The 23,143-nt window shown below is 44.1% G+C and overlaps 2 long non-coding RNA genes across 5 annotated transcripts in view; one reads left to right on the top strand and one right to left on the bottom strand.

Annotated features, from left to right (window-relative positions):
- Positions 1 to 9,608, bottom strand: part of LOC147133818 (uncharacterized) — a 67,887-nt gene extending 58,279 nt beyond the window's left edge. For all 3 annotated transcript variants that reach the window (XR_015090306.1, XR_015090308.1, XR_015090307.1), the window contains exons 1-3: positions 9,461 to 9,608; positions 7,317 to 7,630; positions 1,494 to 1,658 (exon numbers count right to left, since the gene is read on the bottom strand). This is a non-coding gene — a long non-coding RNA (uncharacterized LOC147133818). The remainder of the gene's footprint in view (positions 1 to 1,493; positions 1,659 to 7,316; positions 7,631 to 9,460) is intronic.
- Positions 9,609 to 14,163: 4,555 nt separating this feature from the next.
- LOC147133816 (uncharacterized) overlaps positions 14,164 to 23,143 on the top strand; it is a 39,894-nt gene continuing 30,914 nt past the window's right edge. For both annotated transcript variants that reach the window (XR_015081917.1, XR_015081918.1), the window contains exons 1-2: positions 14,164 to 14,217; positions 19,131 to 19,226. This is a non-coding gene — a long non-coding RNA (uncharacterized LOC147133816). The remainder of the gene's footprint in view (positions 14,218 to 19,130; positions 19,227 to 23,143) is intronic.

Raw genomic sequence — 23,143 nt, 5'->3', positions numbered from 1 at the left:
CTCCGTGTGCACCGAGCGGAATTGTCCTCGAGCTGGCAGCTGAGGCGGGCCCAGAGAAGCCTTGGCTTTTTACACGGATCAAGGCCAAAGTGAGAGCGATGCCATATGAAGACAACCTGCCTCACCCACGGTCATTTTTTAGGACCACATTGTTGGAATTTTCAAGAAAATTTGGTATAGTCTTTGCAAGGATGTTATTCCGAGAAAAAGCGTGGCTTTTTCGACAAAATTTCATAATTTCCTAGGCTTCTGTAAGGATTGTTACTGGGAAAAGGTTTTATTTTTCTGAAACATTTTCTAGGTCTTATCGATGTTTTTGTTTTTGTCCTACTAAGGGTCATTATTCCGATTTCATTATTATCATTACATATTACATTATTATTACTTTTTTAAGGGTTATTTCCTCTCCGCCACCCTCAAATGTAAATTTTCATTTTACAAAAAACCTGATTGAAAGGGGAAGTCAACCCCCAAATTTTCTATGCAGGCCCACTACTCATTCTGATTGATATTGTGTTTGTGTTATATGAGTTAAGTAGTAAAACCTATCTGTTTTTGTCCATCTTAGGGGGCGGCCATTTTGTCACTTGCTGTCGACTGAAAATGACATCACAGCGACACAATGACACCTGTTTTCTGAAGCTGAGCCATGATTGGTCGTTAGATGAGCCCCTGCATAGAACATATTCTTAAAAATACATTTGGGTTGTTTTACCCCTTTAAGGTTAGATATTTTGTGATTTTTTTCTACTAAAATTTTCAAAAAGTGGGAAAAAAACTGCAAAAATAAAAATAAAACATTTCAATTTTCAAAGTCGTGATCTTACAAGGACAAGTGACCTCTGAACTATAATAGTTTCACTATGTACACAAGCTATCATACGCACGCACGCACTCAAGGCACAGAGCGAATAGACAGCGGCAAGAGACAGAGTGTCCATTGATTCCTGGATGAACATCGATCACATGCACAATTAATTGTTCTCTCAAGCATAGTGATCATCATACAACTTGAGGGGGTGCGATCAATACGAGAACCTTTGTTGACACCCGCTAACAGAACATGCTACACCTGTAAGTTAACACCATGTGTCAATGGGAAACATCAGTGGATGACCCGTAGGCCGTATCGGACTTTTCGCTTTCGACACCTGGGCAAATGTTTAGCCCACAGAATCTTCGAATAAGTCTTCATAAAAGAAAAACGGTTCAATTGTGAATCAGCATATGGCTCAAGGTTAATTTTGTACACCCTGCAATGAATTGTAAGTCTGTGATCAAGAGCGTGACGATTTGTAAAAGTGTGTCGTGAACCACCTCGTAAAGAAGGGGGAAAATCTGAAAAATGTGGTTGGTGTTGTTTTTTTGCCTTTCCTTAGCAATCACAAGTTCCTGTATTGACCACAAGTGTAGAGCAGGCATAAAATTCTTTTCTTTTTTTTCTCCCCTTCTTGTTCTGATGATCGCGTATGTGCAGCAGGTGTGCCCCTCACCTCCTTGTCACTCGTCACTCTCCTGGACCGGAGCGGCCCCCACATGAAAAGTAGCGCGGCTCCTCTGTGGGAATTTTAAAGGGCCGTCAATTAGGCCCCCCCACTCTGCATGCGGCTCCACTCGAGGGGGTCTCGATCCCGCGCTGCTCTGCCACTCACCTGGCGCTTCATATGCAAACGAGAAAAGCCACAATGAAGCGGCAAACAGGAGAAACGAGCGGCGCAGGAATATATCTGCATGTTTGAGACCAACGCTTTGGAATAATGGAATAAAGTCCAGCCGCACTGAGGTCATACCTCACCACAGCCAAGGAGGAACTCTTGTGCTTTTTCTTTGGCTTTGTTTATGTTAGAGTGAAGATGGTGTTGGATTGTTTTGAATTTTCACAAGATGACATTTTTTTCCTGACTAAACATGAACTTTATTTAACTATTTATTCTCACAAAATTGTTTCTTTCTGGAAAATAAATTTTATTGTCATGAGATTCTCTGGAAGAAATACGACTACTTTTGTAATTTTTTTATTAAGTTATTTTTTCTTGAAAAATCTCACTTAAGTCTTGTGAAATAGCTTATTTCTAGAAAAAAATTGGCTATTATGTGATTAAAAAAATCTACATTATTCTAATAAAATAACTAGAAATTACAATTTCTTTCCTTAGAGAAATAGAAATATTTTGTAGAAAAAAATAATTGTAGAATTATTTCAACTAAAAAATAACTTTTTCACGTGAAAAATACTACTTTTTGACAAAATAAGGCTTTCTTGAAAAAAACAACTTTCTTGACAAAGTACAATTTTACTCTTCTAAGATTACTTTATTTATTCCTGGAGTCAAATTAGTTTCTGTCTTTTTCTAAATTACCAATTATATTCTCGTAAGAACATTATTTTTGAAAAAGCCAGTTTAATTCTCGCAGCTTTACACATTTCATCTTTCCATCTCATTTCTTTCATTCATTCTCCCCCCCCCCGCGCTAACAAATTGCAGCAAGCGGATTACATATAGGCAAGGCCTAATATTTGCGGCGTACGGCGTGGGCAGACATGATGCATCCTAACAAGCGCATGCATATTGCATCACCTTGACATATGTTTTTAGGGAATATCTGTTTTCTGCATTAATGCCCATCCCGCTGAGCTTTTGGCGCAACATTACGGCCAATGAAGATGCGGAATAAAGCGATCAGAAGAGACAAATACATTTCCATTCTCGGATGTTTTTGACGTTTAGCCGCGGCAGCCCTGTGGCAGAAGAAGTCACGGTGAGGGGCGCCCCGGGGGCACCGCTAGACCTTGTTAATGGAGGCTGGGGCGGGGGGGTGGGCTTTCCAACCAAGATCTACATTGCTCTAAGAAGCAACACGACTAATGATGCTGATGATCCTGTTGCTCTCCGCTTGTCGTGAGCTCACGTTGGGCCTCATTCACAAACACACTGAGGGAATAAAAAGCTCTTTCAATGAATTTATAAAAGCAAGTCGAGTCAAGTCAAATATATTTATCCAACCCTCAATCACAAAAGAGTCTCAAAGGCATCACAGTTGACAAATATTAACGACATCCCCTGATCCAAACCGCCGAAGAGAGGGGAAAAAAAAATCTGTTAAAGGATTTTTTTAAGCATGAAGCAATTCTATTAGTCTATCTTAATGTACTTGGGTTGAGTCTACATAATTTGTTATGGTTAATATAACAATTACTAGGATTGGGTCTAACTTAAACTTCATTTATTCAGGCTAGTATCAATATTGGATTTTATTTGATTTTTTTAAAACTTTCGGGGAAATAAATTCAACTTCCTTCTACTTATAAACTCGACTATAGCACAGAATGAATATTATTGACCTAACCGTTCCTCGGACCCGACCGTCCGTCCGAGCAGCTTGGACCCAGCGCGTGCCAACATGGTGTGGTGGGGGTCCATCCTCCGTCAGGGTGCTTGCGTGCATTTGCAAGGAGGGCGTACCCCCAACGGGACACATTAACAAGCCCATCAAGTTAAATGTAGCCCCCCCTGCTCTAGCTAATGTAGGAGCAGTGCAGGAGACAGCCGCATCCATTATTGATCACATGGAGCTTCGCCTGTGATGCCAGAAGCCTGGCGGCGGGGTACTCGCATGGGGTGGGGGCAAACTTGATTCTCGCAAATGGGGGGGGGGGGGCATAAAGTATTTTGTTGTGCTAAGACAAAGATCAGTCACTTTATGACTTGCTGTCGAGTCGCTGTCCATTTTGGGAAGTATTGGTGTCAATCTGGGGGTAATGGGAAGACTTTCTGGGGGCCCCGAGCATTTTGCCAGCCCCCACTCATCTGTGTTCCCACCACATTAGGCTAAACAAGCTATTACTACATTTTGAAACGATCTTCATAATTGGATGTAGACAACTGTTATGAGGATATTTTTGTGCAAGAAAAATCAACAGTGCATTCCAAGTGTTTCAGTTTGTAGTTTTTACTCAAGTACTTTTACCCGAGTCTTTCTGTATGTTTTTGTTTTTTAAATTTTGTACGTAATGGCAGAGCGTAAGTACTTTTGCCACCGCTGTCGTTGTCACGTCCGGCTGCCTCTGCCTGACTTCCTGCTTTTTTTCATCTTTGCGGCTCTGTCTACTTGCTGGAGGCTCACTTATTCAGAGGGGAAATGGAATTTTGTAAATATGTCACCGAGTCTCTTTTCTTTACATGTCCGTGTGTATTTTTGTCAAACTTTCTCTTCTTCATCTCCTCTCAAGTTGGCTAGTTTGTGTGCGCGCGTGTGTTTGTGTGCGTAAGGGGAGGAGGTTGAATTATTGATGCAGTTGCAGTGCAGAATTGTGTGACAGTGTGCGTTAATTTCCCATTTATCCGCAATATAGCACAGACGTTGCCGCGTTAACTGATCAATACGACACGGGGTTGGCGTGCTGGCTGATGTTTGTAATGCAATCGGGCGCGCATGAACACACGCGCATCCACATACATAGACATGCAAAACGAGAAAGACAAATGTTATATTTGCTGATTTGTCATGATGACTATTATAATTAGCATTATTGTTGCATTTGTTAGTCGTAAAAGTTGTCGTATGAATAATTAAAAATGTATTTAATTCCCCAATATAAACAAACCAGTCAACCTTATCTAAAAATATTAATTGTAAAAATAATGACAATGGACATGCACATAATCTTTATTTATAAAGTTGTGATTATGATGTACTGTATAATGTGACATTGAATTCCTTGTTAAAATGCACTAAAACCAATTAATTTGAATGAATTTGTCTAATTAAAGGACTCAAACGCGATACCCCAATTTTCCAGTCTGGCATGATGACATCACGTGTGATGACAGTTCCAACTTGCAACACCTTTCCAGTTAATACCCTCCCCCCAACACACACCCCCACCCCCACTGCACTTTCACCCTCTCCACACTTGTCGCCCCGATTATGCAGATGCGCGTTTACGGCGGGGCCCTAAAAAGCAGATTCGGGCTCGGGAGCCTCTTAGATCGGGACGCGGCTATTCCGCTGAGGCCGGCCGGCCGGCTGGCCGTATACATTAGCATTAGCGTGTGATTCAGCATCATCGCCCATTCGGACCCCGCCCATGTGAAAAGGGTCCTGAGATGAAGCGAGCAAGACGGCAGGCCCACTTAGCGCACGGGCCCATATGCGTATGTGTGACCGTAAGAGACGGGCTTTAATGGGAAGAGGTGGGGGGTGTTGGACTTTGTACGCCAGGACCAGAGTGGCACTATACTGTATACACCATATGCACAGCACACCGCCTGCAACATTAAAAGGACGCCACTTAAGGCGCACTTAATATACGGCGGGCCCGAGTGACTTGAATTCATGTGAGTAGTTGGCCCTGTGCTGGAGGCGGCAAAAACCGACCCAGAAAATAAACACTTTATGTGACACCAGGCAGCAAACCTCACTGCGGAATGCCTCGATTGTGCTGGGATTTGATTGTACTCTGTGCCAATTGAGCACACTTTGCTGCCTGATGCAAGGACGTAATGCCGGATCAGCTTCCTGAAACTTGGAGACCACATTTTGCTCCAGAATGCTTTGCAATTTCATTGCAACCTGCACTGATTCAAGCTTCACATCAACTCCGACTTCAGACACAAAGCACACATGTGCCGCACGGACTGTTTTGTGCTGGGAGTTTGGGGATTTTGTGTCCTGACAATTCAGTACAATGACGTGATCTGGGGCTGCTTTGCTGCACCCGGCGGGTGTCTTGAATCTGTGCAGGGTGCGATGAAATAAGACATTCTGGAGCGAAATGTGCTGCCCAGCGACAGATGATCATTGTTCTCAGTGGCAGAAGACATTATCTTAGTGACTGTTTCTTTTTTTTTTTGCCAACAATAATCTCGAGTTTTGAGTGATGTCTAGACATGGGGTGGCAGTGGTATGCGCCCTACGGCGTGGCCCCTGCTAGTTTGGCAATTTGTTCATAAACGATTTAAATGCGGGTTTTAAAAGTCCTTGCACTAGCTGATATTGAACATTGTGTTAATGAGGTGTACAGCAGGACCCCCGTGGACTGTCACCCTGACCCTAATTAAACTCTATTAACCCCCAGACACTTCCACAACCCTTTGCTCAATCAAACCTGTGTCGCCACGTGCCACGAATAAAAAAAAAAAATTTTTAAATCGACATTGACTTCTTATTTAATTAAGTGGTTGAGGTGAAGAGAGGTTGCAGGAGAGTCTTAAATTCTTATGAAAAGAGAGAAAAAAAGGAAGTGAGGTCACGCTCCCTGCTAATTTGCTGGGACGGGGGTTCGTCGAGGAGGGGGCGGTCGCCTCGTAGTATTGTTTTATTGAAGGAGTGGCGCGAGGCGCGAAGAGAGAGGGGGGGACAAAAGTAACCCTGCCTGGCGATTCCTGTCGCCAATTAGTCGGTATCAATAATTGAACGGCATTGTCTGCGCAAGGGGCAGAGCGGCAGATTGAGTTTCCCCCCCATTCCGCCAGTCGGGATTGTTATGACAAGCCGAGCCTACATAATGATATTAGCTATTAATAATTCACCTGCCAGCACCGCCACACTGCAGGTGACGGGAGGCCACTCTCGGGCCAATTACGGCAGGTCAGGAATCGGAAGTGGAAATTGAAAAGTGTTGAGGGTGGGAGCTGGGACGCGGCTTGATTACCAGCTTCAACCTTTTTCCCATTTCAGTGTTTGTAAAGTCGTCCGCGGGCCATACTACAGATATTGAGAACTTTTTTTTTTTTAAATTAAATGTACGCTGATTATCAAATAACATAAATTAACAGCATTGGTAATTACTAAAATGATCTGCAATGTTTCAAGAAGATAGTAAAAGTGCTGCAATTCACAGGAATTCATCATTTGGCAAGCCCTGGAATTGCCTGCCTCAAGACCAAAATGGATGACTTGTTTGACCTGTTTGATTTTGGCCATGGGAATGTCTCTCTACGTAGCTAGCTAACTAGCGAGCTAGTTTCGCATAATCCTAGTTTAGCCATCTAGAAAGCTCACACAAAAAAAAACAACCTAGCTTCTGTATAGCTATCATCATGTTACAACAAGAAGATAAGACAAAGCACCTGCAGCAATATTAAATGCCTAAAATGTTTTTCGTTTTGCACAAGATGTGTTCAAGAGCAACTAAAGATGACCATATCCGTTTTTTAGTCTTTGTTCGTGTTGCGTATATCATGCATGTATAAATAAATGACATAATGTACATGTATTTAACACCCTATTGAGGACAAACGGTACAGAGAGGGTGGATGTGTTTAACTTTTCTCCACCAGCGATAAAGAAAAAGAAAGTTTAATCTCGCTAACCTGTTTTCCGGGTCTGGTCACATGACGTTGTGCATATACTGGATTGTGAAGTTGCTGGCACGCCAACCACTGGCACATCTGCGCAGGTGAAAGAGCCACAGAAATGATGCTGAGTGGCATTATGTGTGCGCATGGCGTCCCAGCAGGCCTGAAAGCGGCGCTTTTTTGACCGCCTGGGCCGGTCTTGAGGGGCCTCTAGAGCAGCTACACCAGCAGGTCTCCTGTCACTGTAGCAGATGTTTGAATAACAAGGCCTCCCCAAGGCTCGCCTCTTCGTGAAGCGCCTCATCTTGCCTTTCTTTGTTGTGTTTTTCCTGAAAAACAACATTCGAAATAAAAGCCGGATCTTGTTTACTTTATAAGAGCTTACAGGCTCGAGCGTCTCAACACTCACCTCCTTAGTTACAAGACTCATGTTACCATGCTTATGCTAAGCTACATCAGTGGCGACCACACCTAATGCTAAACCTAGCCAACCAACACTTACACATACTGTAGCTGCGCAGTCAACTTTCAATTGTTATCCAGACATTAAAAAGTAAGTGTTGCCACACTTCTTCTTTGTTACCAGTACACACCTGTTTGCACTTACAATTACTCTCTGGAGCTCCCCTAGGGGTGAGGATGATACATAACAGCCACTGCTGTTATTACACAGCCTGATAGCTTGATAAATAGATTTATAGACACTGCCTAAGCTGGCTAATTACCTATCACTAGTGGAATTCTTGTACCCCCCCCCAAAAAAAAAAAAACACTTTTCAGGAGGCCCCAAAAATGTGACATCTTCTCAACCAGTACAGATAAATGCTAATTAGGTGGCTATCTCGCTTTTGAGGTAGCTTGCTTGACATTACTCGACTTAAACGAAGGTGATAAAAGACAGCGTAATGACGACATGCACATGTTGCTAGGCCATCAGCCCTGCTTGGCGCCACTTTGTTGCAACATTAAAAATGTTTTTTGCTTCCTTATTCATCCCCCTCCGAGGCGCTCCCCGCTTCCTCAACTTCTAAGCACAACACTTAATAATACATCCAGCCATCAGAGGGGAAAATTGTATTCTCTCTACACCGCTCAGATCCTCAGATTGACATTTAACCTTCGTCATCTGGAGAGGGTAATCAATAAATTAGCGACAAAGCCGTCAGATCAGTGCCTTGTCATCACCGTGCATTATTTATCCGACTGGACTCTGGGTGGCGATTACTGAGTTAAAGAGCGACTTGTGACTGTTTTTTTTGATTGACGTGTTGCCATAAGGCAATTTTTGCAATCAGTAGAGGCGTTCTAGAGTCACTCTCAATCAGTTTGCTGTGGGGTTCTCAAACTCAAACTCAAACTCTTTAGCATGTGTAGCACCCTCCCACTTCGGGCGGGGCCTGAGTTCTTCTTTAACGAGGTGGCGCTGTTATCTGAATCGATTAACTTGTAAATGTTGCTTTTAATTACTGTTGGCAGTGCCTCCATTAACTGTGGAAGTAGTTGGGATATACTTTATGTATTTTTGTATTTGGGTCCAATTCTGTGGATTAGTTGAAATGTGCTTCCATAATCCTCCTTCAATTGCTTTGAAGTATGAAGCCTCCAGAGTTAAACTGAACCAGTTTGTGCGCACTGTTATTGCCACACCGCAGTCTGAAAGCAAGCACTCAGAAATACAGGTTCTTAGATCTGAAATTAAAGAAATGGAATCAATGTTTGCTACACTGACGACAAAACCTCAACCAGTCCATGAAGGAGGCGTTGAGGCACCAGCTGCTTCAGGGCCAGACACGGGAGCTAGCCTAGAGCCTTAAGTAATTGCTCTCAGAAAACAAGTGAGACATGGCACGAAGAATTAGTCCTCAGTCCAAGCTAGTAGCAGGAAACGGTTTTCCTGGTGTCCAGCAGCGTGCTCCCGTGACTGCTCACAAACGACCACGACTGCTCCCGAATCAACAGGACAGTACTGAGCTACAAGTCCATATACCATTTCGTTTGGAACTGGCAGGAAGTTGTCGCTCAACTCATATTATCATTAGAAGCCGAAGCTAACTAACGTCATAGTGCTATTTAGGCTAATCACGATTAGCTACAATGCTAATTCAAACCAAACGGACAATAATAGTTTATTTTTAACATAACCAGACAAGTGCAGTTACCTCTTAGGCACCCAGTGAGTACAAACATCCAGTGAAAACGGGTAGTTTATCCCGATGTTATGTACAAAAAACTTGAAATATTCGATGAAACAGCTTCACTCCAGTGTGCTCAAGCATTCTCCCGCGCCATTTTCCCTCTCGCAACTTCGCGAGTAGGTCGCGTGAGTTAGAATAAGTCCCGCCCCTCGATCTCAAAGTAACTCACATTGGCTGCATTTGACATTACCCAATGACAATACAGAATTAGGATGAATGACAGTTTGTATATTTTAGGCTGTAAACGTCTGTAGACCATAGTCCCAAAGTCCGGCCAGGGGGCCAAATGTGGCCAAAATACAACACGCAGCCTATGTCATTAAAATGAATAACGTCTAGCCCGTTGCACAGTTGACAAGTGTATAAAATACACTCTGAATGCAATTTCACACTTAAACACAAGAGAGCAGCAGCACTCTGTTGAACTCCATAACCCCGGGTGACCCTTTCCAGAAAGTTTCTAAAATGGCAACAATGAATAAAAAGTTGAATGAAAGTTGATGACAGCGCGGGCCGACAATTTAAGAAAGGAGTAATTTGGACACATTCTTTACACTGAAATCCGCAACAACTGTGTCTGCCTCATTTGCGAGGAGACTGTTACTTATTTCCCTGTTTGAAATCGAAAAGTTCAGTGAACATTTAATTGCCAGTGACATGTCAAATGGACCAACAGCCATGTTTAAGACTCTTGAAATTTAAATTAAAAAGTCAAAAACGGAAGGCAGACTGTTTGCAAAATGTGCTTGGATTTATTAGTGTTCCATGTAATAAAGAATGTCAATCTAAATGGTCGTCGCAAGTCAACGTAGCTATTTGTGAGAACTAACATCTTTGTTTACCCATCAGCCTTTCTGAACGACTTGGCTCAGTATCAACTGGGCTACACATGCATATTCTAACTTGCTAAAATAGCATGTAGCTAAAACGATCGCCATCATTCATACCCCATCATTTATTCATTTAACCTTCATTTATGCAGGTAGGGCAACTGAAGCAGTTAGTCATTGTACTCTACGTGTCCCTCAAGCGTCAGCCCTCTTACTTTTTCGTTTTATGTTCCGGGTTACAGACTCTTTATAAGACAGTTCAAAATGGCCTGTACAGTTAATAAAGTTTTGATGATGGCAACTCTGATATCTCTGCTCACTGTGATATTGCAGCCTCGCAAAGTGTTGCAAAAAGAGCCTTAAAGAGCCTGGCGGGTATAAAGTATAAATAATGTAACCTGAAGTAGTAGAGAGAGAGAGAGAGAGAGAGAGACACACACACTGGTCGTATTTCTGTGTTCTACCACCTCACTAAACTTACCGCGTGACAATCATACCGACTGTACACCGTTACCTCATGATCAAACCCGGTGTCAAACGCTTTCCCCTTTACGCTGCATCATGTTTGCATATTTGTGTCGGTTGGTCTGCGGCGTACGCCAGGCCATTAAAAAAGAATCGGCGCTTATGACACATTCAAAGAGGGCATGTCTGGAGTATAAAGTCAAGGAGGGGGAAGCTATGATTCATTAATGGCACCATGAATAGATAAGCGGCCGTTGTATGATACCATATTCACTATTGAATTCACGGCCAGCGACTCCTCTTCAAATAATCAGCGCGGCCACGCTAAGGCCGCGTGGCACGGATTTATCTTTAAACAATTCATAAGTGCACTGAGCTATTACAATGGCTTCTGTGTTCACTTTTGAATAATGAAGACGCAACCGATGTCAAATGCAAATAAATGTTGACGTGAACCAAATACTCTTGTATTGTTTGTCTTTACCATTAGCGAACTCGTCACAGAGCTAGTGATGGAATCCAATGCAGTCTTGTCAATCCTGGGTCAATCCCATTTGGATTGTACTCCTGTGTGCACTTGTGGTCAGGATTCCTGGTTTCAACCTAAGTGACAAGTGTTCAACTTGCAGTATAAGGTTGGGTGTCTAACAGGGCTAGAGCGCTTCAGTTCTTTGCTTTTCACTCCTGGTACTGGAAATGTCTCCATTTTAAGTGTCTGTCTGTCTGATGCTATAGGGCGCAAACTCCGTCTGTCAAACTCCGGTATCCTGCATGTTTTAGATGTTTCCCTCCTCCAACACACCCGATTCAAATGATCAGCTCATCGGCAAGCTCTGCGGGAGCCTGACAATGATCCTGCAGGAAAGTGGCCCTCGAGAACCGGACTTTGACGCCACAGCGACTGATCAAACCAATACATTTCAAGACTTCAAGAACCCCAATTACCAGTGGAAATGATGAAAAAAACGATTGTAACCACATCAACACATGGTGTGTTACATCTGGGCCTAATTGTTTCATCTTCCAGCTGAAAAGAAGCGCATCTGGCACACGAAGCGTCCTTGCGGTTGGGAGAAATTGCGTAAGCTTTGTTATGAATTCGGCACGGGGGGAGTCGACTTCAAGCTCATCTCGTTGACACATAAAAGTGTCTGCACGCGGCGCGCGGTTCAAGCCAACCAAAAAAATTGCACCGAGCCCTTCATCTCACAACGGATAAGAAGCGGACGTGTTGTTGTTGTTGTTGTTGCTCCGCCGCCTCGTAGCTTCTGACCCCTACCCCGATCCCGCTATCAGTCGGCACGCATCTCTACGGATTCTCCACCGACTGCAGTGCCTAATTGCAGCGCGGACTCGCTCCTCGCCAGCCTGTTTGGCTTTTGAGAAGCAAAAAAAAAGAATGTTTGTAGCCGGCTGTTGGGCTTTTATCTATATTTTAAGCCACACACAAGGTGTAGAGTCGGCCTGGAGCTTGTTCCGAGGGCCCGCGGCTGCATAATTCATGAGGAGGAGCCGTTTGCTGCAGCGGGCTAAATAAAAGATCTGCCAGAGGTGGATTGCGGGACAAGGAGGAGCCCGCCATGCTGTACCTGTGCGGGACTGCGTCTTGGGATGTGTGGCCCCCAAAACCCCGGCCCGTAGATCGATAGTGACGTAAACCGTGTCACATACTGTCCATACATAGAGGACATACGCAGTCGCTATGGTTTGCGGTCCCATGTGCGTTGAGGTTGCGTGATCTCGCCCCCTCGCAGCTCCTGTTATGTCATCGCCTGCCGCCGTGGTAGCGGGATGAGATTTCATCATCTTGTCTTGACCTCAGTAAGGGCCGTTATGTAAGACCATTTGGGGCCTGCAAAGAGAAAAATGTATTTGGTAGCCCTCTAGCTACAGATTATAGGAATTATAGAAAAAGACACCTTAGATGAGAGGAGTGTCGGAACAGGAATGGTGGACTCTGCATAGGCCAAACAATCATAGAAAATACTGTGAAAACCACGCTGCATTGAACGCATCGGTCGGAAGCAGGCAAGCGAGCAAACAGCTGCAGTGAGAGAGAACAAGGTTCTCCTGTGTTTGATGCATGCAGCATAAGTAGCTCGGTGTCCGCAGGTAACAGGCTAAGCTCATGGTAGCAGTTGTGTTTGTTTTTGTAATTCTGAAGTATCAAAAAGTGCCCTAACTAGTCAAATTGAATCCACACTCTAAAAACAACTTTCTGGGCAGTTTTGTCCAAAACAACCCCCAAAAATTGGGCTGTTTTGTACAAAACAACACAAGAAGGTGGATCAAATTGACCCGATTAATGGATCGGTCCATTTTTGACCCCAAATTGTGTTATTTTCAACCCAACTGTTTTTAGAGTGCAGATCAGATCCAGGTTATGCGTGTCAAGCACCTCCAGTCGTGTCTGAATGGGGGCCGTGTGAAAGTTGGAAGGAGGTGCGCCACGTGGCTGGGACGCGGCGCGGCACCAGCCCGACGTGCGTGTGGGGCCGGGGGAGGCCTCGGAGGCTGATCCCGCTAAAAGCCTGGGTTCGGCCTCCGACGATGGAAGGAACAAGGGCTCCGCTCGGGGGTGCGCCGCCCAGGAGAGGGCCTCGCCTCGGGGCGATTTTTCACAAGAAAGTAACACGGGAGGGATGTAATAATAGGTGGGGGAACATGGAGGGAGGGTGGGGGAACAGAGGCTTTTGGAGCCCCCCCTCCGAGGACTCCAGCAATCACCCTTTCATGCCTCGATCCTCCCCACACGCGCCTCTCTCATGCCCGACGTGCATTAATATGGTAACAAAGCTCTTTAGGCACACAGGCTTCGCACCCTCCTATTCTATGAATGATTGAACAGGCTCGACAGGCCCAGCTAAGTTCTTACTGGAGTGGAGGCTTTTTTTCTTTTTTATTGCCAACCTGTGAATTTGAACCCACCTGAGTGGATCCCAGAGGTGGGCCAACTTTGAGCTCAAGGGCCACGTTTGATTTTTCAAACGGACAGATGAGCCAGGCTATTCCTTAAGGAGGTTGAAAAAAATAGAGAAAATATGTAAAATTGTTCATTTTATTCATAAAAGAATGAATCACGCTCATTTTTTCAAATGTATTCTTTCGAATCCATTCGTTATTCGTCGTTTATATATATATATATATATATATATATATATATATATATATATATATATATCATTATATATATTTTTTTATTATTATTGTTATAATTTATTATAATTTATTAGTATTGTTATTTTATTTGTATTTTTTTATAAGATCAAATGGGGATTACACTATACACTTGCAATTCAGCTAGCTGCCGCAGATGGCGCACTTTTAGCCACACCATAAAGGCGTGACTGACAGTAATACAAAAGAAGAAGAGTCTCCTGCTCCGTGAATGTTTTTTTTTATCAACATTTGTTCAACAATTAACAGGTAAACAACACACATGAGCTCAAATATATGTTTGATTCCTGCTTGGAAACCGTTTGTTAGTCTCCTCAACAAGTGTAAACATTTGTTTGGATATTTGTGTGTACATTACATAATGGCAGCTGCTAATTTATCTGTGCGTTTGTATTCAGCCGTTTTGTATCAATTTAACTGGGAGGAATGGCAGTCAATGGCAAGTGCAAAAAGTGTGTAGTTTAATTGCACTGACTGTACTATTTTTCAATAATGTTGCAAAGATGTGATATACTGTTTCCACTGGGAAATGTTTTTTGACTGCATGGGCAGTGGGCAATATGGTTTGAAATATACAGTAAGATCTGATCTCCCCCCCAACACACACACACACACATTTCAAATTCCAGTAAAAACTATAAAACAATGTAAATAAAATATTGGAAAAAATCTGTGAATATGCAAATCCAAAAGTGCTGAACTGCAAGTATGCCGGGGTTGGACTCTAATTGTTTGTTGTTCTGTTTTTTTTAATTTTGAACATGGACTAAAACTCAGGGAGGGAGTTGTCAGTTTTATTTTGCACTTTTGTCAATTTCTCACAAATACACCCCAAATCAGAGTGAGTTGTGAGTGACTCTTCTGCCTTTTGTCAGGAATAAACAAAAAAGGTCTAAAATTGTCTGGTTTCATAAAAATTGTACGTATCAAAAAAGTATTACTGGTATCGTTGAGTACTTGGACTCGTATTGGTTTGAAAAAAAGTGCTATCGGACATCCCAAGTCTTTTGCTTTTTTTTTTTAATCGGCAAAGGGCAAAAGCAATTAAAATCCAATCCGGTGTATGGACGCTAACAACTAAACAACAACAAAATGCAAAAATCGATGCGCTTGTCAGCCGGCGCAACCACGCCCTGCTTCTTACTTGTGGCACGGGCCACGGCGCGCTCTGACTGATATGCGTCCTGACACGTGGAAACAGGGTGGCGGCTATGAGTGGGGGGCGGGGGGGGCTTAGGCCGCCCGTGGCAACCCAGAGAAACATGCTAATAGCAAGGTGCATTAGTGCACTCACACACGGCACGGCTAATCGGAGAGGACATCCGGCTCCTCGCTCGCCACTCTCAAAGGCACGAGGCCATCTAAGACTTGGCGAGTGGGCCAAGCGTGGCCCCTCCAGACAGTTTCACGTGGACCAACGTGCACCCTTGGAAGATTCCAATGATTTTTCAAGGGGGGAAACTTTACATTACAATTGCCGGCAATTTATGGCAATAAACCTGGAAGAGACTAAATTGAAGACGATCTCTTAACAGGGAATTTTAAGTTCCTTGACTTCAGATGTGCCGTCACTACAGCCAAGGGGGAAAAAAAGAGTAATTAAGGTTCTGTAATGCACTCGCATGTGGGCAAGGAGAGCTATCTGTTTTGCATTGGCGTCTGCTTATGGCAAAACAAAATGTTGACATTGTGCTTAAATCTGATAGCATTAAATTGCTCTCAATTCTCGGTTAGTTCCCCTCATTTTGAGTTTTAAATTTGGGTTGATTCCAAAACTCCGCAGCTTAAATTTACTGGGGCCACCTCCCCGGTAAATTTACCGAATATGTCGCTCGCCTTTGAAACTTTTCCGCCATCCAATACAAACACCTCAAAGAATCAGTTACACACCCAGCAAATTGAGAATTGGTAAATGGGCTGTCACTTGTATAGCGCTTTTCTACCTTGGGTACTTAAAGCGCTTTACACTGTACCTCATCTACCTACTGATGAGCAGCATCAGGAGCTGCTGGGGGTTCAGTATCTTGCTCAAGGATACTTTGACATGGTCACAATGGCCGGGGATCGATCCCACAACCTCCGGGTTGGGAAATGACCACTCTACCACTGAGCCACGCCGCCCCACAAATTCCAGAATTCAGAATTCCACTGTCATCGTTCTGGTTTCCAAGCGCTTCTTTCGCTGCATGAGTTCAAATGCAGCTCAAAAAATGGACGCTCAGCAAATCTGCTCTCATTAAAAAAATAAATTAAAAAAAAAAAGGGTTATGGGAATATCCTTCCAGCTACCCCCAAAGTACTGTCGGAGTGCAAGTTTGAAGGAATCAATGTTCACCACCCGGAAAAAAATGTTGCATAAATTTGACTATCCTGTGTTGCGGAGCAAATATTTTATTGGGTTAAATCCTCGGAAGACTGTGAGCTTGTCAGAATCGCAAAAAAGTGGAATAACGCAAGCAAATAATCTTTCACGGCGAGTTTGGGGGAAGTGAAATACATTTTAAAACTATGATAATGAAAAGGAAGCAATGTAAACACGATGAAAAGCTCATTTTGTTCATTAAGATTCTCATTCTCAAGAGGGTAACTCAATAGAAGCGGGGCAAGGGGCAAACTAACGACTAACGATTTTTTTGTAGTTGGTTGTGATGTGATGTGATGAAAATCAACTCAAAGTCTGTTAATCGATGATGTCATTGTTTGTTTGTTTGTTTGTCGACACAGCGCAGTGCAATGTTCCCTACCCGTTTTTGCGCGTCCCATCCGGAAATCTTTATGATCACGCTAATTGGAACGCTCCCGAATCAAATGACGATATAGCTTTATCAACCTTCCGTCTAGTGGATTATAAAATATATATGCATTGTAATCTAGTAGACGAAGGCATCGCATCCTTCTACATGGCGGCGAATCAAAGAGCCGCCATTCCATTTCATCCGTCAACCGCTGGGATATTATCAGGCGTGATCAAAGGCCTCCGATTGAAACCTTTTTGCCGCGCGCGTGGAAACCATCGCACTCGCTGTTTGGCCAACGCTTGGGGAAATTAAAAGAAAGAATTAATTATTCCAAAAAAAGAGGCGGGCGTGTATCCTCGGCGCGAGGCTGATTAAAGTTTCATGGAAAGTTGCAGTGGCCACAACAGGTCGTCCTCTCGGGTGGCCAACCCTTCGATCGCCGGAAAGCTCGGCGGCGTCCGATACCGACTCTGGAATCAAAGCGTCGGACTTGATTCGGAATCAATATGGCTTCCCACCCCGCCCCGCCTCCCGCCGTGTGGGTTTGATTCAAAATGGCCGCCGAGTCCTTCAGATCAGTCAGGACCGCTTGGCTCATTAAGCTCATCCCGGCCGTTAATGTCATCAGAGCCGCCCGATCCATTATTGATGACCGGGAAGGAATACAAAGGAGCAAAAAAGGAGTTTGTGATCTTCGCGCCGCAGATCAATGAGGGCCTGCCGCGCATCTGTCTGCTTCGCGCCTCTCAAAACAAACCCTCCCCGTTTCAAAATGCTTCCTTTTTCTGCCCAAGCGAAAGATCTACCAAGACAAACACGGATGTTCAACTTTTTTGTTCAAACACCGAGGCCTCTGTCTGTACAAGCGATCCTCATCAGGGCCTGTTGTCTCAAGAAGAAGAAGAAGGCTTGAAGCGCCTTTCAAGTGATTCGAGCTTCAACTCAACCAGAACACACTCTTTAACGTACACTAAAAACTATTTGGGCGATGGTACGGTTTCTGTGGAAAAGTACGAGGTCGGCGAATGTCGGTCCTTGCCGATGCCGAAAAGCGGTCGCCCGCGACTCGTACTTGGCGGCCTTCGGCCAGCGAGAGAGCGGCCTGTGTGCAGTCTAGCGCCCCCTTTGCCCTTTTCCTTCACGCTGCGCAACATTACCAATCAAAGCAGCAAGCAACGCAATCATAATGTGTTTGTGCAATTTCTGCACTGTCAATTTGAAATACGTAATTGCGTTTGGTCGATAAAGCGATGGAAGTTTGGATGGAATGAATGTGATTCGGCAATTCATCGAAACAGAATTCACGGATGAATCCATTATTAAATGAGTCGATAGTGAGCGGCTCTAAAATTGAGAAATACGCAGCTAATCCATGTGATCGATCGGCCCATCTCACTCATGGATGATCGGAATCGGCAGCCTAAAACCCTGACTGGAACAGCCCCGCTAAAAACCCATTCAAAATGTAGACTTTTGAATCTTTTCGACAAGTACTCAAACATCGAACACAAAGTTTCGAGAAGGTCCGCCGTAAAGTTTATCATTCATTTTCAGATCATGTGGAGAATGCACCGGCAAACACCCGCAGGTGTTGCAGTGGGACCCTGATGGAGGCCTTCCTCAGGCCACGTGAGTCTGATGACGGGGTCGGCGGGGGCCCCGTGGTCAAGTCAAGAGGCCCCCGCTGAGTCCCGAGTCCCGGCGGGCTCACTCCTTCCCGTGCTGGATCGGAGTGCGAACGTGGCTTTTAGTAGCTCGCCAATCTCCAACGCCGACTCGCGATCCGGCAATCATCTCGGCAACGCAGTCCTGCTAGGCCAAGCCCGCCGAAAAGTAAACAGCGCCTCTCCCCCTGCGTTCCCCTCCGATTGTTATTCATAGAGCGGATAAATATTTAATTTCGTCTAAGGATACCTTTTGTTAACAGAATTACCCGACAAGCCTCGCCGCCCGTAAAAATCCCTCAATGCATTCAAATTCCGCTCAGACTCCCGATGGCGGTGGGGGGGGTGGGGGTGATTGGCGGAGGGGCGGCCGAAGCGGAGTTGGGCGGAGGAACCGATCGGCAAAATGATAAAAACTCCACCACAGGATGTTGGTTGAGTCAAGATTTTGTTGAAAAATATGCGGGGGAGGAATTATCAAGGCTCGGCTCCCAAACGGAAGTTTTCCTTTGTCTACGTCAACTTTGACAGAAATGGCTTGGCCGTTAGCCTAACCAGGGCCCAAAAACATTGTCCTTGGAGGAGCCAATTTATGATTACACGTTCCGGGGTTGCCGAGGGGGGCGGCTCCACTGTTGGAATATTGCTGTTAAATATCAATGCGAATTTCTGTTAGCCGGTCCATGGCATTTCACATTTCATGTTAGCATTAAGCTAGCAGATGATCAAACAGGCAATGTTTAACCGTCTTCTCTTTTAGATGCCAGCTGTACAGTCAACTTCAACTGGGAGTGACAAGTAGACACCTTGAAGCAAGCACACTCGGGATCTTATTTGGAGGACTTATTTGGTGCAAGTGAGTCTTTCTCCTTTCCTCAAAGTGATGTTATGCTCTAGTGAGCGAGAACCAAGGAACGCTTTAAGACGTCTGTTTTCATCAGCTCAAGTGTGCCTTAAGTAGGTTAAAATGTCTTAAGAGTGTTTGAGAAGAGTAAAACAATTTTTTTTTTAATTCTGGACTCTACATGGCAGATTTTGCGAAATGTCGCACAGGATAGATTTTTTTCTTTTGTAATATTCCAAATGTATTTTTGGATCCTGACACATTTTTTCCCTCTATATGATAACTGAACAACTCGATTCTGCGATTCTCGCAGTGAAATGCGTTTTTCCTCGTTCCCTTCAAGTGTTACGAGGTGACCGGCGCGGCAACTTGCCGATAGAAACGTATGCGGTAGGTCTTGAAGTGTAATGAGCAGTCGTCGCTGTGTTTCTATTGCGAAATGTAAATCTACATCTCAATGTACATAGAAGGTGAGAGTGCGAGTGCAGCTGGCAGTGACTGGGAACACTGGTTAAGCAAATTGTTATTTAACTGGAAACCCGGCGGCCTGGCGGCGCTGCATTATTCATCGGCGAGACCAGAAAGTAGCGCTGAGCGCGTGCGCGCGCACACTCAGGAATATAGCGTACTGTATATGGGCCAGAGCAAGAAAGCAAGCAAAGCAAGCGGCTCCGCATGGAGCCAATCCCCAAACACGAGCACATACCAAGCCTTACACATACGCACACGCACGCGTACCCGCACACCCCCCCCACACACACACACACACACCAGTTATTGGTTCTCTGTCAGTTTTGAAAGGTACTGGTGGTGCTTTTGCAGCTTCTCTAGTGGCTTGTTGGTTTATTTAGTTATTTATTTTCTCAGTGTCTGTTTAGCATTTCATTCCACCCCCCCATGTTCTGTATAGTGTGCTGTGCTTATGGTAAGAGACAATCGCACCAGTAGGAGCTTGTGGATAATGGCTACTTTGTTGGTGTTTGTGTCATTAAAGTTTAGCGAGGAAAAAAAGAACAAAAACATTTTTGGGAAAATGTTGCCTTAAAAGAGTCAGCATAACCATTTCCCTCCCGCATATTTAAAAATATATATATATATATTTGTGTGACCCTCACACACTTTTGTAAAAATGTCTTTATTGATTTGCTGTACATGTGTCATTTTTACTACTTGTTGCTTATACTTTCTTACCACATCTTTGGCACAGCTGATGATGTCATCTTATTCCAGAGGTTAACTTGCAAATCTTTCAGGTTTTATGCCATGGAGCAATTCACTTGACATTATTTTGGAATCATCGGGTGTGAAACGAGAAACAAGTTGGAGGCCAACCGTCTGCCGTGCAGCAGTTGCCAGAATGGAGCCATTTGATGATAAATATCGATCGTGAATTTAGATTCAATCCTTCATCTGAAGCCATTTAAAAAAATAAAAATAAATTAAAAAAAAGGTTTATTCCCGCGCAGCCGCAATCGTCAGCCCCCGAGCCGTCACGTCAATAGATTTTTTAAATTTCATTAAAATTGTACCGCTGCTAAATGGTGAAGTTTAGCCAGTGTCTGTCGGAGGGAAGGGGGGGAAAAAAAATAAGCTTTGCACCGCCTGTGTTTTTTTTTTTTTTTTTTTTAAATGTATTTCTTTTTTGCAGGGCATCTTGTCAGTTTTTGCGCATGCATTATGGATGAGACATGATTAGAGGAGCCCGATGCACTGCAGCGCGCTTTGAACACACTTCTCTGAATTAAGTGCAACTTTGTATTTACGTCTCTGGCTTCTCCAAACATGCCTTTTTTGAGGGGGTTGGGGGAGGAAGGAAAAACTAGCAGGTGGGGGGGGGCAATCGAACCTTTTCTGTTTGGCTTTAATTTACACTAAGCGCAACCAAATGTACAATATTGTATATTGCGTAGTCTTATTTGAAATTGATGTCTCCCGCTTTGATTCCATTCCACAACATTTAAGAGTTTGCCGTAAGGAAACTCTTGGATGCCAACTCCTCTACTTCGGCCACCACTAATAAGAATATGAACATTATTTATTTTATACATCTTTGTTCTTTCAAACTTCTTCCCAATGTTTGAGGGGATTTACTCCGTTTTTTTGTCGAGTTTTTCCTCTCGTCCTATTACACGCTTCCGCTCTAAAAATATCCCTGAAGTGATCAGCGCTTTTATTGACTCAGGTGTTGGCTGTCAGTGGTCCGGCGAGCTACTAAATAATAAACAGCAACATCTCAGCAGGGCCTTAAGTCATGACACAAGTTGAATTGCCAGTGTGCGTATGAATATTTCAATAATTGCTGTTTGCTACATAATTGATTAGAAATGATCAAGAGCTATTTGAGTGTTACAAGGAAGCTTTTTTTTCTTTCTTATGCACATTACGCACATTGGGTTTTTTTCTTTTTCAGTTTCTTTTTAATTCAACCTCAATTTCAATTCCCACTCTGTCACTTCTCCTTCTTCTACTATTTGACTCGTCTTCTGCAGACAAAAGGAGGCTTTCCCAAGATCTGGGATTCCTGCCCTGTAAATATTGATATGGCTGCTACGATATTCTTCCATAATTCATATCCTTGCATTCCGTCTGGAATTTGTGCACCCTCCCCGCCAGCGCCACAATACAAATCGCGCTGCTCGTTTATTTTCCATTCTACGGTGAGCACCTGAACGCCTCGTCCGCATTTGGCATTATTTGTCCGGATTGCTCGCTATTGTCGTCCTGCAAGCCCGCACGTTAGTTAGGCCTCATAAATCGCCTGTCACCGTCTAGAGCCCCCCCCCCCCCCTCGCCCCCACCACACACATACACACCGTACTAACACCGCCGTGCTCATTAGGCCTGATTAGTCATACAATGTTCCTGATTACCGACGCCATGTTTTAATTAGCGCCTCATATGCGTAACGGCTTTCCTCCCTCAACGCCCTCACACGGTTGCGGTTATCTTGCTGAGGATGGGGTCATTTGCCGTGTGTGTTTTCTGGTCTTTAGCACTATCCGGCGAACCCTTGCTAGGATAGGGACCGAGTCCTGCCGCAAATTCTAAAAAAAAAAAAAACTACGAATAATTCGCGCCCACCCAAAAAGCTTTATAATTGCCTACACATGCCAGAAGATGGTGGCAGAGCACTACTTTTGTCCAAATGAAGCTCCTCAACTCACTTCAACGCAGTTCCTTGGCACTAAAATGCCATAGGGTGGCGGCAAAGCGCTACCTTTTGTTCAAAGGAAGCTCCTCAACTCACTTGAATGCAATTCCTCGGCACCAAGATGCCACAAGATGGAGGCAAAGATGTGTTGTGTGTTTTATAACTTTACGCGGACAAACTTGTGCTTACAAAGCGTGTGTGTGTGTGTGTGTGTTTGTACTTGCATTTGTGAGCTGATGAGGACAAAAGTTTTTCTACACTCATGGGTCATGTGGCCCTCTTGCGGGGAGCATAAACCGAGAAGTGTGTGTGGATGATGTTTTTGTAGCTGTCATCCAACAGTGATGGGGATCACATTTTTGATCAGTTGAGAATAAAAAGCTGTTGAAAAAAAAAAACAGTGCCAAGTGCCCTGGGAAGTGCACATCGGTGGCGACCAAAAATCGGGCTTACAACGTAAACCATTTTTGGAGTTTAGTTCCCACACTCCTGCCCCAGATTTATGGTCCCTGAAAATCAACTACAGGTTCTCCTCTCAGGTTGACTATTTGTACAAATGTGATCACCTTCCCTTCCGGTGTTATCTATGTATGCCAATGATCAATATTGTAGCAAAACCATGGAACACTTCCATTGTGTGTTGGCCGGTGAGTGTGTGTTTGGGTGTGTGCGTGCGTGCGTGCGTGCGTGCGGTCACGGCTGCCTCAATGAATTTTCTCCATCAATGGTATATTAGCGGAGGTCAGTCCCCCCTCAAGACATTGGGTATAATAATAAT

The sequence above is a fragment of the Filicampus tigris genome, chromosome 17 (genome assembly GCF_054856515.1).
Source record: "Filicampus tigris isolate MCC_2025a chromosome 17, RoL_Ftig_1.0, whole genome shotgun sequence".
NCBI lineage: Eukaryota > Metazoa > Chordata > Actinopteri > Syngnathiformes > Syngnathidae > Filicampus > Filicampus tigris.
This window is presented reverse-complemented; position numbering and strand designations above follow the sequence as displayed.